The sequence below is a fragment of the Schistocerca americana genome, chromosome 2 (assembly GCF_021461395.2).
Source record: "Schistocerca americana isolate TAMUIC-IGC-003095 chromosome 2, iqSchAmer2.1, whole genome shotgun sequence".
In the NCBI taxonomy this organism is placed as follows: Eukaryota; Metazoa; Arthropoda; class Insecta; order Orthoptera; family Acrididae; genus Schistocerca; species Schistocerca americana.
The window spans coordinates 1,090,904,910-1,090,921,118 of record NC_060120.1 but is presented as its reverse complement, the minus strand read 5'-3'; positions in this window follow the sequence as shown (position 1 = coordinate 1,090,921,118).

The following is a 16,209-nucleotide window of genomic DNA, read 5'->3' as shown; positions in this document are numbered from 1 at the left end:
CTCACAGGAGACGTTCAAATCATAGAAAGTTAGAGTGTCAGTCGTCTTGTACTTAAGTCGGCATTGTGCCTTTTGTATTAAATTCGGATGCAATTTCTGTGTTTCATCGTCAATAAGAGGGTCCAAGGTATACAGAAATCCTGAAGTGAAGCATCGGAATCTAAAACTGGACTCACAGGAGAGGTTCAAATCATATACAGTGTGAGTGTGAGTCCTCTTGTACTTAAGTCGGCATTGTGCCTTTTGCATTAAATTCGGATGCAATTTCTGTGTGTCATCGTCAATAAGAAGGTCCAAGGTATAAAAGAAACCTCAAGTGAAACATCGGAATCTAAAACGGTTCTCACAGGAGAGCTCAAATCGTAGAAAGTTAGAGTATCATTCCTCTTGTACTTAAGTCGGCATTGTGCCTTTTGTAATAAATTCTGATGCAATTTCTTTCTCCCATCGTCAATAAGAAGGTACAAGGGATACAGTAAACCAGAAGTGAAGCATTGGGATCTAAAACTGGACTCGCAGGAGAGGTTCAAAACATAGAAAGTGAGAGTGTCAGTCCTCTTGCACTTAAGTCGGCATTGTGCCTTTTGTAATTAATTCGGATGCAATTTCTTTCTCTCATCGTCAATAAGAAGGTACAAGGGATACAGTAAACCAGAAGTGAAGCATTGGGATCTAAAACTGGACTCGCAGGAGAGGTTCAAAACATAGAAAGTGAGAGTGTCAGTCCTTTTGTACTTAAGTCGGCATTGTGCCTTTTGTAATAAATTCGGATGCAATTTCTTCCTCTCATCGTCAATAAGAAGGTACAAGGGATACAGTAAACCAGAAGTGAAGCATTGGGATCTAAAACTGGACTCGCAGGAGAGGTTCAAAACATAAAAAGTTAGAGTGTCAGTCGCCTTGTACTTAAGTCGGCATTGTGCCTTTTGTATTAAATTCCGATGCAATTTCTGTGATTCATCGTCAATAGGAAGGTCGAAGGCATACAGTAAACCGGAAATGTACCATCGGAATCGAGAACTGGACGCACAGGAGAGGTTCAAATCATATAATGTGTGAGTGTCAGTTCTCTTGTACTTAAGTCGGCATTGTGCATTTTTATATTAAATTCGGATGCAATTTCTGTGTTTCATCGTCAATAAGAAGGTCCAAGGTATAAAGGAAACCTCAAGTGAAGCATCGGAATCTAAAACTGTTCTTACAGGAGAATTTCAAATCGTAGAAAGTTAAAGTGTCATTCCTTTTGTACTTAAGTCGGCATTGTGCCTTTTGTAATAAATTCGGATGCAATTTCTTTCTTTCATCGTCAATAAGAAGGTACAAGGGATACAGTAAACCTGAAGTGAAGCATCGGAATGTGAAACTGGACTCACAGGAGAGGTTCAAATCATTGGAACTTAAAGTGTCAGTCCTCTTGTACTTAAGTCGGCATTGTTCCTTTTGTATCAAATTCGGATGCAATTTCTGTGTTTCATCGTCAATAAGAAGGTCCAAGGTATAAAGGAAACCTCAAGTGAAGCATCGGAATCTAAAAGTGTTCTCACAGGAGACGTTCAAATCATAGAAAGTTAGAGTGTCAGTCGTCTTGTACTTAAGTCGGCATTGTGCCTTTTGTATTAAATTCGGATGCAATTTCTGTGTTTCATCGTCAATAAGAAGGTATAAGGGATACAGTAAACCTGAAGTGATGCATCGGAATCTAAAACTGGACTCATAGGAGAGGTTCAAATCATAAAAAGTTAGAGTGTCAGTCGCCTTGTACTTAAGTCGGCATTGTGCCTTTTGTATTAAATTCGGATGCAATTTCTGTGATTCATCGTCAATAGGGAGGTCGAAGGTATACAGTAAACCGGAAATGCACCATCGGAATCAAAAACTGGACTCACAGGAGAGGTTCAAATCATATAATGTGTGAGTGTTAGGCCTCTTGTACTTAAGTCGGCATTGTGCATTTTTATATTAAATTCGGATGCAATTTCTGTGTTTCATCGTCAATAAGAAGGTCCAAGGTATAAAGGAAACCTCAAGTGAAGCATCGGAATCTAAAACTGTTCTCACAGGAGAATTTCAAATCGTAGAAGGTTAAAGTGTCATTCCTCTCGTACTTAAGTCGGCATTGTGCGTTTTGTAATAAATTCGGATGCAATTTCTTTCTTTCATCGTCAATAAGAAGGTCCAAGGGATACAGTAAACCTGAAGTGAAGCATCGGAATGTGAAACTGGACTCACAGGAGAGGTTCAAATCATTGGAACTTAAAGTGTCAGTCCTCTTGTACTTAAGTCGGCATTGTTCCTTTTGTATCAAATTCGGATGCAATTTCTGTGTTTCATCGTCAATAAGAAGATCGAAGGGATACAGTATACCTGAATATAAGCATCGGAATATAAAACTGGACTCACAGGAGAGGTTCAAATCATAGAAAATTAGAGTGTCAGTCCTCTTTTACTAAAGTTGGCATTATGCCTTTTGAATTTAACTCCGATGCAATTTCTGTGTTTCATCGTCAATAAGAAGTTCCGAGGTATACAGTAAACCTGAAGTGAAGAATGGGATACTAAAACTGGACTCACAGGGGAGTTTCAAATCATAGAAAGTTAGAGTGCCAGTCCTCTTGTACTTAAGTCGGCATTGTGCCTTTTGTATTAAATTCGGATGCAATTTCTGTGTTTCACCGTCAATTAGAAGGTCCAAGGGATACAGTAAACCTGAAGTGAAGCATCGGAATCTAAAACTGGACTCACAGGAGAGGTTCAAATCATAAAAAGTGAGAGTGTCAGTCCTATTGTACTTAAGTCGGCATTGTGCCTTTTGTATAAAATTCGGATGCAATTTCTGTGTTTCATCGTCAATGAGATGGTCCCAGGGATACAGTATACCTGAAGTTAAGCATCGGAATCTAAAACTGGACTCGCAGGGAGGTTCAAATCATAAAAAGCTAGAGTGTCAGTCGCCTTTTACTTAAGTCGGCATTGTGCCTTTTGTATTAAATTCGGATGCAATTTCAGTGATTCATCGTCAATAGGAAGGTCGAAGGTATACAGTAAACCGGAATTGAACCATCGGAATCAAAAACTGGACTCACAGGAGAGGTTCAAATCATATAATGTGTGAGTTTAAGTCCTCTTGTACTTAAGTCGGCATTGTGCCTTTTATATTAAATTCGGATGCAATTTCTGTGTTTCATCGTCAATAAGAAGGTCCAAGGTATAAAGGAAACCTCAAGTGAAGCATCGGAATCTAAAACTGTTCTCACAGGAGAGGTTCAAATCGTAGTAAGTTAGAGTGTCATTCTTCTTGTACTTAAGTCGGCATTGTGCCTTTTGTAATAAATTCGGATGCAATTTCTTTCTTTCATCGTCAATAAGAAGGTACAAGGGATACAGTAAACCTGAAGTGAAGCATCGGAATCTAAAACTGGCATCACAGTAGAGGTTCAAATCATAGAAAGTTTAAGTGTCAGTCCTCTTGTACTTAAGTCGGCATTGTGCCTTTTACATTAAATTCGGATGCAATTTCTGTGTTTCATCGTCAATAAGAAGGTATAAAGGAAACCTCAAGTGAAGCATCGGAATTTAAAACTGTTCTCACTGGAGAGGTTCAAATCCTAGAAAGTTAGAGTGTCATTCCTCTTGTACTTAAGTCGGCATTGTGCCCTTTGTAATAAATTCGGATGCAATTTCTTTCTCTCATCGTCAATAAGAAGGTACAAGGGATACAGTAAACCAGAAGTGAAGCATTGGGATCTAAAACCGGACTCGCAGGAGAGGTTCAAAACATAGAAAGTGAGAGAATCAGTCCTCTTGCACTTAAGTCGGCATTGTGCCTTTTGTATTAAATTCGTATGCAATTTCTATGTTTCATCGTCAATACGAAGGTCCATGGAATACAGTAAACCTGAAGTGAAGCATCGAAATCCAAAACTGGACTCACAGGAGGGGTTCAAATCATAGAAAGTGAGAGTGTCAGTCCTACTGTACTTAAGTCGGCATTGTGCCTTTTGTATTAAATTCAGATGCAATTTCTGTGTTTCATCGTCAATAAGAAGGTCCAAGGGATACAGTAAACCTGAAGTGAAGCATCAGAATCTAAAACTGGACTCACAGGAAAGGTTCAAATCATAGAAAGTGAGAGTGTCAGTCCTCTTGTACTTAAGTCGGCATTGTGCCTTTTGCATTAAATTCGGAAGCAATTTCTGTGTTTCATCGTCAATAAGAAGGTCCAAGGGATACAGTAGCCCTGAAGTGAAGCATCGGAATCTAAAACTGGACTCACAGGAGAGGTTCAAATCATAGAAAGTTAGAGTGTCTGTCCTCTTGTACTTAAGTCGGCATTGTGTCTTTTGTATTAAACTCGGATGCAATTTCTGTGTTTCATCGTCAATAAGATGGTCCAAGGGATACAGTAAACCTGAAGTGAAGCATCGGAATCTAAAACTGGACTCACAGGAGAGATTCAAATCATAAAAAGTTAGAGTGTCAGTCGTCTTGTACTTAAGTCGGCATTGTGCGTTTTTTATTAAATTCGGATGCAATTTCTGTGTTTCATCGTCAATGGGAAGGTCGAAGGTATACTGCAAACCGGAAATGAACCATCGGAATATAAAACTGGACTCACAGGAGAGGTTCAAATCATAGAATGTTAGAGTGTCAGTTCTCTTGTACTTAAGTCGGCATTGTGCCTTTTGTATTAGATTCGGATGCAATTTCTGTGTTTCATCGTCAATAAGAAGGTCCAAGGTATAAGGGAAACTTCAAGTGAAGCATCGGAATCTAAAACGGTTCTCACAGGAGAGGTTCAAATCGTAGAAAGTAAGAGTGACATTCCTCTTGCACTTAAGTCGGCATTGTGCCTTTTGTAATAAATTCGGATGCAATTTCTTCCTCTCATCGTCAATAAGAAGGTACAAGGGATTCAGTAAACCAGAAGTGAAGCATTGGGATCTAAAACTGGACTCGCAGGCGAGGTTCAAAACATAGAAATTGAGAGTGTCAGTCCTCTTGCACTTAAGTCGGCATTGTGCCTTTTGTAATAAATTCGGATGCAATTTCTTTCTGTCATCGTCAATAAGAAAGTACAAGGGATACAGTAAACCAGAAGTGAAGCATTGGGATCTAAAACTGGACTCGCACGAGAGGTTCAAATCATAGAAAGTTAGAGTGTCAGTCCTCTTGTACTTAAGTCGGCATTGTGTCTTTTGTATTAAACTCGGATGCAATTTCAGTGTTTCATCGTCAATAAGTTGGTCCAAGGGATACAGTAAACCTGAAGTGAAGCATCGGAATCTAAAACTGGACTCACAGGAGAGGTTCAAATCACAGAAAGTTAGAGTGTCAGTCCTCTTGTACTTAAGTCGGCATTGTGTCTTTTGTATTAAACTCGGATGCAATTTCTGTGTTTCATCGTCAATAAGATGGTCCAAGGGATACGGTAAACCTGAAGTGAAGCATCGGAATCTAAAACTGGACTCACAGGAGAGATTCAAATCATAAAAAGTTAGAGTGTCGGTCGTGTTGTACTGAAGTCGGCATTGTGCGTTTTGTATTAAATTCGGATGCAATTTCTGTGTTTCAACGTCAATAGGAAGGTCGAAGGTATACAGCAAACCGGAAATGAACCATCGGAATCAAAAACTGGACTCACAGGAGAGGTTCAAATCATAGAATGTTAGAGTGTCAGTTCACTTGTACTTAAGTCGGCATTGTGCCTTTTGTATTAAATTCGGATGCAATTTCTGTGTTTCGTCGTCAATAAGAGGGTCCAAGGTATACAGAAATCCTGAAGTGAAGCATCGGAATCTAAAACTGGACTCACAGGAGAGGTTCAAATCATATACAGTGTGAGTGTCAGTCCTCTTGTACTTAAGTCGGCATTGTGCCTTTTGCATTAAATTCGGATGCAATTTCTGTGTTTCATCGTCAATAAGAAGGTCCAAGGTATAAAAGAAACCTCAAGTGAAGCATCGGAATCTAAAACGGTTCTCACAGGAGAGCTCAAATCGTAGAAAGTTAGAGTGTCATTCCTCTTGTACTTAAGTCGGCATTGTGCCTTTTGTAATAAATTCGCATGCAATTTCTTTCTCTCATCGTCAATAAGAAGGTACAAGGGATACAGTAAACCAGAAGTGAAGCATTGGGATCTAAAACTGGACTCGCAGGAGAGGTTCAAAACTTAGAAAGTGAGAGTGTCAGTCCTCTTGCACTTAAGTCGGCATTGTGCCTTTTGCAATTAATTCGGATGCAATTTCTTTCTCTCATCGTCAATAAGAAGGTACAAGGGATACAGTAAACCAGAAGTGAAGCATTGGGAACTAAAACTGGACTCGCAGGAGAGGTTCAAAACATAGAAAGTGAGAGTGTCAGTCCTTTTGTACTTAAGTCGGCATTGTGCCTTTTGTAATAAATTCGGATGCAATTTCTTCCTCTCATCGTCAATAAGAAGGTACAAGGGATACAGTAAACCAGAAGTGAAGCATTGGGATCTAAAACTGGACTCGCAGGAGAGGTTCAAATCATAAAAAGTTAGAGTGTCAGTCACCTTGTACTTAAGTCGGCATTGTGCCTTTTGTATTAAATTCCGATGCAATTTCTGTGATTCATCGTCAATAGGAAGGTCGAAGGTATACAGTAAACCGGAAATGTACCATCGGAATCAAAAACTGGACTCACAGGAGAGGTTCAAATCATATAATGTGTGAGTGTCAGTCCTCTTGTACATAAGTCGGCATTGTGCATTTTTATATTAAATTCGGATGCAATTTCTGTGTTTCATCGTCAATAAGAAGGTCCAAGGTATAAAGGAAACCTCAAGTGAAGCATCGGAATCTAAAACTGTTCTTACAGGAGAATTTCAAATCGTAGAAAGTTAAAGTGTCATTCCTCTTGTACTTAAGTCGGCATTGTGCCTTTTGTAATAAATTCGGATGCAATTTCTTTCTTTCATCGTCAATAAAAAGGTACAAGGGATACAGTAAACCTGAAGTGAAGCATCGGAATCTAAAACTTGACTCGCAGGAGAGGTTCAAAACATAGAGAGTGAGAGTGTCAGTCCTCTTGCACCAAAATCGGCATTGTGCCTTTTGTATAAAATTCGGATGCAATTTCTGTGTTTCATCGTCAATAAGAAGGTCCGAGGTATAAAGGAAACCTCAAGTGAAGCATCGGAATCTAAAACTGTTCTCACAGGAGAGGTTCAAATCATAGAAAGTGAGAGTGTCAGTCGTCTTGTACTTCAGTCGGCATTGTGCCTTTTGTATTAAATTCGGATGCAATTTCTGTGTTTCATCGTCAATAAGAAGGTATAAGGGATACAGTAAACCTGAAGTGATGCATCGGAATCTAAAACTGGACTCACAGGAGAGGTTCAAATCATAAAAAGTTAGAGTGTCAGTCGCCTTGTACTTAAGTCGGCAAGGTGCCTTTTGTATTAAATTCGGATGCAATTTCTGTGATTCATCGTCAATAGGAAGGTCGAAGGTATACAGTAAACCGGAAATGCACCATCGGAATCAAAAACTGGACTCACAGGAGAGGTTCAAATCATATAATGTGTGAGTGTTAGGCCTCTTGTACTTAAGTCGGCATTGTGCATTTTTATATTAAATTCGGATGCAATTTCTGTGTTTCATCGTCAATAAGAAGGTCCAAGGTATAAAGGAAACCTCAAGTGAAGCATCGGAATCTAAAACTGTTCTCACAGGAGAATTTCAAATCGTAGAAGGTTAAAGTGTCATTCCTCTTGTACTTAAGTCGGCATTGTGCGTTTTGTAATAAATTCGGATGCAATTTCTTTCTTTCATCGTCAATAAGAAGGTCCAAGGGATACAGTAAACCTGAAGTGAAGCATCGGAATCTGAAACTGGACTCACAGGAGAGGTTCAAATCATTGGAACTTAAAGTGTCAGTCCTCTTGTACTTAAGTCGGCATTGTTCCTTTTGTATCAAATTCGGATGCAATTTCTGTGTTTCATCGTCAATGATAAGGTCGAAGGGATACAGTAAACCTGAATTTAAGCATCGGAATATAAAACTGGACTCACAGGAGAGGTTCAAATCATAGAAAATTAGAGTGTCAGTCCTCATTTACTAAAGTTGGCATTATGCCTTTTGAATTTAACTCCTATGCAAGTTTTGTGTTTCATCGTCAATAAGAAGTTCCGAGGTATACAGTAAACCTGAAGTGAAGAATGGGATACTAAAACTGGACTCACAGGAGAGTTTCAAATCATAGAAAGTTAGAGTGTCAGTCCTCTTGTACTTAAGTCGGCATTGTGCCTTTTGTATTAAATTCGGATGCAATTTCTGTGTTTCATCGTCAATTAGAAGGTCCAAGGGATACAGTAAACCTGAAGTGAAGCATCGGAATCTAAAACTGGACTCAGAGGAGAGGTTCAAATCATAGAAAGTGAGAGTGTCAGTCCTATTGTACTTAAGTCGGCATTGTGCCTTTTGTATAAAATTCGGATGCAATTTCTGTGTTTCATCGTCAATGAGATGGTCCCAGGGATACAGTATACCTGAAGTTAGGCATCGGAATCTAAAACTGGACTCGCAGGGAGGTTCAAACCATAAAAAGCTAGAGTGTCAGTCGCCTTTTACTTAGGTCGGCATTGTGCCTTTTGTATTAAACTCGGATGCAATTTCTGTGATTCATCGTCAATAGGAAGGTCGAAGGTATACAGTAAACCGGAATTGAACCATCGGAATCAAAAACTGGACTCACAGGAGAGGTTCAAATCATATAATGTGTGAGTTTAAGTCCTCTTGTACTTAAGTCGGCATTGTGCCTTTTATATTAAATTCGGATGCAATTTCTGTGTTTCATCGTCAATAAGAAGGTCCAAGGTATAAAGGAAACCTCAAGTGAAGCATCGGAATCTAAACCTGTTCTCACAGGAGAGGTTCAAATCGTAGAAAGTTAGAGTGTCATTCCTCTTGTACTTAAGTCGGCATTGTGCCTTTTGTAATAAATTCGAATGCAATTTCTTTCTTTCATCGTCAATAAGAAGGTACAAGGGATACAGTAAACCTGAAGTGAAGCATCGGAATCTAAAACTGGCATAACAGTAGAGGTTCAAATCATAGAAAGTTAGAGTGTCAGTCGTCTTGTACTTAAGTCGGCATTGTGCCTCTTGTATTAAATTCGGAAGCAATTTCTGTGTGTCATCGTCAATAAGAAGGTCCAAGGGATACAGTAGCCCTGAAGTGAAGCATCGGAATTTAAAACTGGACTCACAGGAGAGGTTCAAATCATAGAAAGTGAGAGTGTCAGTCCTCTTGTACTTAAGTCGGCATTGTGCATTTTGTATTAACTTCGGATGCAATTTCTGTGTTTTAAAGTCAATAAGAATGTCCAAGGGATACCGTAAACCTGAAGTGAAGCATCGGAATCTAAAACTGGACTCACAGGAGAGGTTCAAATCATAGAAAGTTAGAGTGTCAGTCCTCTTGTACTTAAGTCGGCATTGTGCCTTTAGTATTAAATTCGGATGCAATTTCTGTGTTTCATCGTCAATAGGATGGTCCAAGGGATATAGTAAACCTGAAGTGAAGCATCGGAATCTAAAACTTGACTCACAGGAGAGGTTCAAATCATAAAAAGTTAGAGTGTCATTCGTTTTGTACTTAAGTCGGCATTGTGCCGTTTGTATTAAATTCGGATGCAATTTCTGTGATTCATCGTCAATAGGAAGGTCGAAGGTATACAGTAAACCGGAAATGAACCGTCGGAATCAAAAACTGGACTCACAGGAGAGGTTCAAATCATATAATGTGTGAGTGTCAGTCCTCTTGTACTTAAGTCGGCATTGTGCCTTTTATATTAAATTCGGATGCAATTTCTGTGTTTCATCGTCAATAAGAAGGTATAAAGGAAACCTCAAGTGAAGCATCGGAATCTAAAACTGTTCTCACAGGAGAGGTTCAAATCGTAGAAAGTTAGAGTGTCATTCCTCTTGTACTTAAGTCGGCATTGTGCCTTTTGTAATAAATTCGGATGCAATTTCTTTCTTTCATCGTCAATAAGAAGGTACAAGGGATACAGTAAACCTGAAGTGAAGCATCGGAATCTAAAACTGGCATCACAGGAGAGGTTAAAATCATAGAAAGTTAGAGTGTCAGTCCTCTTGTACTTAAGTCGGCATTGTGCCTTTTGAATTAAATTCCGATGCAATTATTGTGTTTCATCGTCAATAATAAGGTCCAAGGTATACAGTAAACCTGATGTGAAACATCGGAATTTATAACTGGAGCACAGGAGAGGTTAAAATTATAGAAAGTTAGAGTGTCAGTCGTCTTGTACTTAAGTCGGCATTGTGCCTTTTGAATTAAATTCGGATGCAATTTCTGTGTTTCATCGTCAATAAGAAGGTCCAAGGGATACAGTAAACCTGAAGTGAAGCATCGGAATCTAAAACTGGACTCACAGGAGAGGTTCAAATCATAGAAAGTTAGAGTGCCAGTCCTCTTGTACTTAAGTCGGCATTGTGCCTTTTGTATTAAATTAGGACGCAATTCCTGTGTTTGATCGTCAATAAGATGGTCCAAGGGATACAGTAAACCTGAAGTGATTCATCGGAATCTAAAACTGGACTCACAGGAGAGGTTCAAATCATAAAAACCTAGAATGTCAGTCGCCTTTTACTTAAGTCGGCATTGTGCCTTTTGTATTAAATTCGGATGCAATTTCTGTGATTCATCGTCAATAGGAAGGTCGAAGGTATACAGTAAACCGGAAATGAACCTTCGGAATCAAAAACTGGATTCACAGGAGAGGTTCAAATAATATAATGTGTGAGTGTCAGTCCTCTTGTACTTAAGTCGGCATTGTGCCTTTTATATTAAATTCGGATGCAATTTCTGTGTTTCATCGTCACTAAGAAGGTCCAAGGTATTAAGGAAACCTCAAGTGAAGCATCGGAATCTAAAACTGTTCTCACAGGAGAGGTTCAAATCGTAGAATGTTAGAGTGTCATTCCTCTTGTACTTAAGTCGGCATTGTGCTTTTTGTAATAAATTCGGATGCAATTTCTTTCTTTCATCGTCAATAATAAGGTACAAGGGATACAGTAAACCTGAAGTGAAGCATCGGAATCTAAAACTGGACTCGCAAGAGAGGTTCAAAACATAGAAAGTGAGAGTGTCAGTCCTCTTGTACTTAAGTCGGCATTGTGCCTTTTGTATTAAATTCGGATGCAATCTCTGTGATTCATCGTCAATAAGAATGTCCAAGGGATACAGTAAACCTGAAGTGAAGCATCGGAATCTAAAACTCGACTCACAGGAGAGGTTCAAATCATAGAAAGTGAGAGTGTCAGTCCACTTGTACTTAAGTCGGCATCGCTCCTTTTGTATTAAATTCGGATGCAATACTGTGTTTCATCGTCAATAAGAAGGTCCAAGGGATACAGTAAACCTGAAGTTAAGCATCGGAATATAAAACTGTTCTCACAGGAGAGGTTCAAATCATAGAAAGTTAGAGTGTCAGTCCTTTTGTACTGAGGTCGACATTGTGCCTTTTGTATTACATTCGGATGCATTATCTGTGTTTCATCGTCAATTAGAAGGTCCAAGGGATACAGTAACCCTGAAGTGAAGCATCGCGATCTAAAACTGGACTCACAGGAGAGGTGCAAATCATAGAAAGTGAGAGTGTCCGTCCCCTTGTACTTAAGTCGGCATTGTGCCTTTTGTATTAAATTCGAATGCAATTTCTGTGTTTCATCGTCAATAAGAAGGAACAAGGGATACAGTAAACCTGAAGTGAACCATCGGAAACTAAAACAGGACTCACAGAAGAGGTTCAAATCATACAAAGTGAGAGTGTCAGTCCTCATGTACTTAAGTCGGCATTGTGCCCTTTGTATAAAATTCGGATGCAATTTCTGTGTTTCATCGTCAATGTAAAGGTCGCAGCGATACAGTATACCTGAAGTTAAGCATCGGAATCTTAAACTGGACTCGTCGCAGAGGTTCAAATCATAGAAAGTGAGAGTGTCAGTCCTCTTGTACTTAAGTCGGCATTGTGCATTTTGTATTAACTTCGGATGCAATTTCTGTGTTTCAAAGTCAATAAGAATGTCCAAGGGATACCGTAAACCTGAAGTGAAGCATCGCAATCTAAAACTGGACTCACAGGAGAGGTGCAAATCATAGAAAGTGAGAGTGTCCGTCCCCTTGTACTTAAGTCGACATTGTGCCTTTTGTAATAAATTCGAATGCAATTTCTTTCTTTCATCGTCAATAAGAAGGTACAAGGGATACAGTAAACCTGAAGTGAAGCATCGGAATCTAAAACTGGCATCACAGGAGAGGTTCAAATCATAGAAAGTTAGAGTGTCAGTCCTCTTGTACTTAAGTCGGCATTGTGCCTTTTGAATTTAATTCCGATGCAATTTCTGTGTTTCATCGTCAATAATAAGGTCCAAGGTACACAGTAAACCTGATGTGAAACATCGGAATTTAAAACTGGAGTCACAGGAGAGGTTCAAATCATAGAAAGTTAGAGTGTCAGTCGTCTTGTACTTAAGTCGGCATTGTGCCCTTTGTATTAAATTCGGATGCAATTTCTGTGTTTCATCGTCAATAAGAAGTTCCAAGGGATACAGTAAACCTGAAGTGAAGCATCGGAATCTAAAACAGGACTCACAGGAGAGGTTCAAATCATAGAAAGTTAGAGTGTCAGTCCTCTTGTACTTAAGTCGGCATTGTGCCTTTTGTATTAAATTAGGACGCAATTTCTGTGTTTCATCGTCATTAAGATGGTCCAAGGGATACAGTAAACCTGAAGTGAAGCATCGGAATCTAAAACTGGACTCACAGGAGAGGTTCAAATCATAAAAAGCTAGAGTGTCAGTCGCCTTTTACTTAAGTCGGCATTGTGCCTTTTGTATTAAATTCGGATGCAATTTCTGTGATTCATCGTCAATAGGAAGGTCGAAGGGATACACTAAACCTGAAGTGAAGCATCGGAATCTGAAACAGGACTCACAGGAGAGGTTCAAATCATAGAAAGTGAGAGTGTCAGTCCACTTGTACTTAAGTCGGCATCGCTCCTTTTGTATTAAATTCGGATGCAATACTGTGTTTCATCGTCAGTAAGAAGGTCCAAGGGATACAGTAAACCTGAAGTTAAGCATCGGAATATAAAACTGTTCTCACAGGAGAGGTTCAAATCATAGACAGTTAGAGTGTCAGTCCTTTTGTACTATGGTCGACATTGTGCCTTTTGTATTACATTCGGATGCATTATCTGTGTTTCATCGTCAATTAGAAGGTCCAAGGGATACAGTAACCCTGAAGTGAAACATCGGAATCTAAAACTGGACTCACAGGAGAGGTTCAAATCATAAAAAGTTAGAGTGTCATTCGTCTTGTACTTAAGTCGGCATTGTGCCTTTTGTAATAAATTCGGATGCAATTTCTTTCTTTCATCGTCAATAAGAAGGTACAAGGGATACAGTAAACTTGAAGTGAAGCATCGGGATCTAAAACTGGACTCGCAGGAGAGGTTCAAAACATAGAAGGTGAGAGTGTCAGTCCTCTTGCACTAAAGTCGGCATTGTGCCTTTTGTATAAAATTCGGATGCAATTTCTGTGTTTCATCGTCAATAAGAAGGTCCAAGGGATACACTAAACCTGAAGTGAAGCATCGGAATCTGAAACTGTACTCACAGGAGAGGTTCAAATCATAGAAAGTGAGAGTGTCAGTCCACTTGTACTTAAGTCGGCATCGCTCCTTTTGTATTAAATTCGGATGCAATACTGTGTTTCATCGTCAATAAGAAGGTACAAGGGATACAGTAAACCTGAAGTTAAGCATCGGAATATAAAACTGTTCTCACAGGAGAGGTTCAAATCATAGGCAGTTAGAGTGTCAGTCCTTTTGTACTGAGGTCGACATTGTGCCTTTTGTATTACATTCGGATGCATTATCTGTGTTTCATCGTCAATTAGAAGGTCCAAGGGATACAGTAACCCTGAAGTGAAGCATCGGAATCTAAAATTGGACTCACAGGGGAGGTGCAAATCATAGAAAGTGAGAGTGTCCGTCCCCTTGAACTTAAGTCGGCATTGTTCCTTTTGTACTAAAGTCGGATGCAATTTCTGTGTTTCATCGTCAATAAGAAGGTCCAAGGTATACAGTAAACCTGAAGTGAAGCATCGAGATCTAAAACTGGACTCACAGGAGAGGTTCAAATCATAGTAAATTAGAGTGTCAGTCGTCTTGTACTTAAGTCGGCATTGTGCCTTTTGTATTAAATTCGGATGCAGTTTCTGTGTTTCATCGTCAATAAGAAGGTCCAAGGGATACAGTAAACCTGAAGTGAAGCATCGGAATCTAAAACTGGACTCACAGGAGAGGTTCAAATCATAGAAAATTAGAGTGTCAGTCCTCTTGTACTTATGTCGGCATTGTGCCCTTTGTATTAAATTCGGATGCAAATTTCTGTGTTTCATCGTCAATAAGATGGTAAAAGGGATACAGTAAACCTGAAGTGAAGCATCGGAATCTAAAACTGGACTCACAGGGGAGGTTCAAATCATAAAAAGTTAGAGTGTCGGTCGTCTTGTACTTAAGTCGGCATTGTGCCTTTTGTATTAAATTCGGATGCAATCTCTCTGTTTCATCGTCAATAGGAAGGTCGAAGGTATACAGTAAACCGGAAATGAACCATCGGAATCAAAAACTGGACTCACAGGAGAGGTTCAAATCATAGAATGTTAGAGTGTCAGTTCTCTTGTACTTAAGTCGGCAATGTGCCTTTTGTATTAAATTCGGATGCAATTTCTGTGTTTCATCGTGAATAAGAATGTCCAAGGGATACAGTAAACCTGAAGTGAAGCATCGGAATCTAAAACCGGATTCACAGGAGAGGTTCAAATCATTGAAAGTTAAAGTGTCAGTCCTCTTGTACTTAAGTCGGCATTGTGCCTTTTGTATTAAATTCGGAAGCAATTTCTGTGTTTCATCGTCAATTAGATGGTCCAAGGGATAGAGTAAACCTGAAGTGAAGCATCGGAATCTAAAACTGGACTCACAGGAGAGGTTCAAATCATGGAAAGTTAGAGTGGCAGTCCTCTTGTACTTAAGTCGAGATTGTGCCTTTTGTATTAAATTCGGATACAATTTCTGTGTTTCATCGTCAATAAGAAGGTCCAAGGTACACAGTAAACCAGAAGTGAAGCATCGGAATCTAAAACTGGACCCACAGTAGAGGTTCAAATCATAGAATGTGAGAGTGTCAGTCCTCTTGTACTTAAGTCGCCTTTTCTATTAAATTCTATTAAATTCGGATGCAATTTCGGTGTTTCATCGTCAATAAGAAGTTCCGAGGAATACAGTAAATTTGAAGTGAAGCATCGTAATCTAAAACTGGACTCACAGGAGAGGTTCAAATCATAGAAAGTGAGAGTGTCAGTCCTCTTGTACTAAGGTCGGCATTGTGCCTTTTGTATTAAATTCGGATGCAATTTCTGCGTTTCACCGTCAATAAGATGGTCCAAGGGATAGAGTAAACCTGAAATGAAGCATCGGAATCTAAAAGTGGACTCACAGGAGAGATCCAAATCATAAAAAGTTAGTGTGTCAGTCGTCTTGTATTTACGTCGGCATTGTGCCTTTTGTATTAAATTCGGATGCAATTTCTGTGTTTCATCGTCAATAAGAAGGTCCAGGGTATAAACGAAACCTCAAGTGAAGCATCGCAATCTAAAACTGTTCTCACAGGAGGGGTTCAATCGTAGAATGTTAGAGTGTCATTCACCTTGTACTTAAGTCGGCATTGTGCCTTTTGTAATAAATTCGGATGCAATTTCTTTCTTTCATCGTCAATAAGAAGGTCCAAGGGATACAGTAAACCAGAAGTGAAGCATCGAAATCTAAAACTGGACTCACAGGAGAGGTTCAAATCACAGAGAGTTAGAGTGCCAGTCCTCTTGTACTTAAGTCGGCATTGTGCCTTTTGTATTAAATTCGGAAGCAATTTCTGTGTTTCATCGTCCAAGGGATACAGTAGCCCTGAAGTGAAGCATCGGAATCCAAAACTGGACTCACAGGAGAGGTTCAAAAAATAGAAAGTTAGAGCGTCAGTCCTCTTGTACTTATGTCGGCATTGTGCCTTTTGTATTAAAGTCGGATGCAATTTCTGTGTTTCATCGTGAATAAGAAGGTCCAAGGGATACAGTAAACCTGAACTGAAGCATCGGAATCTA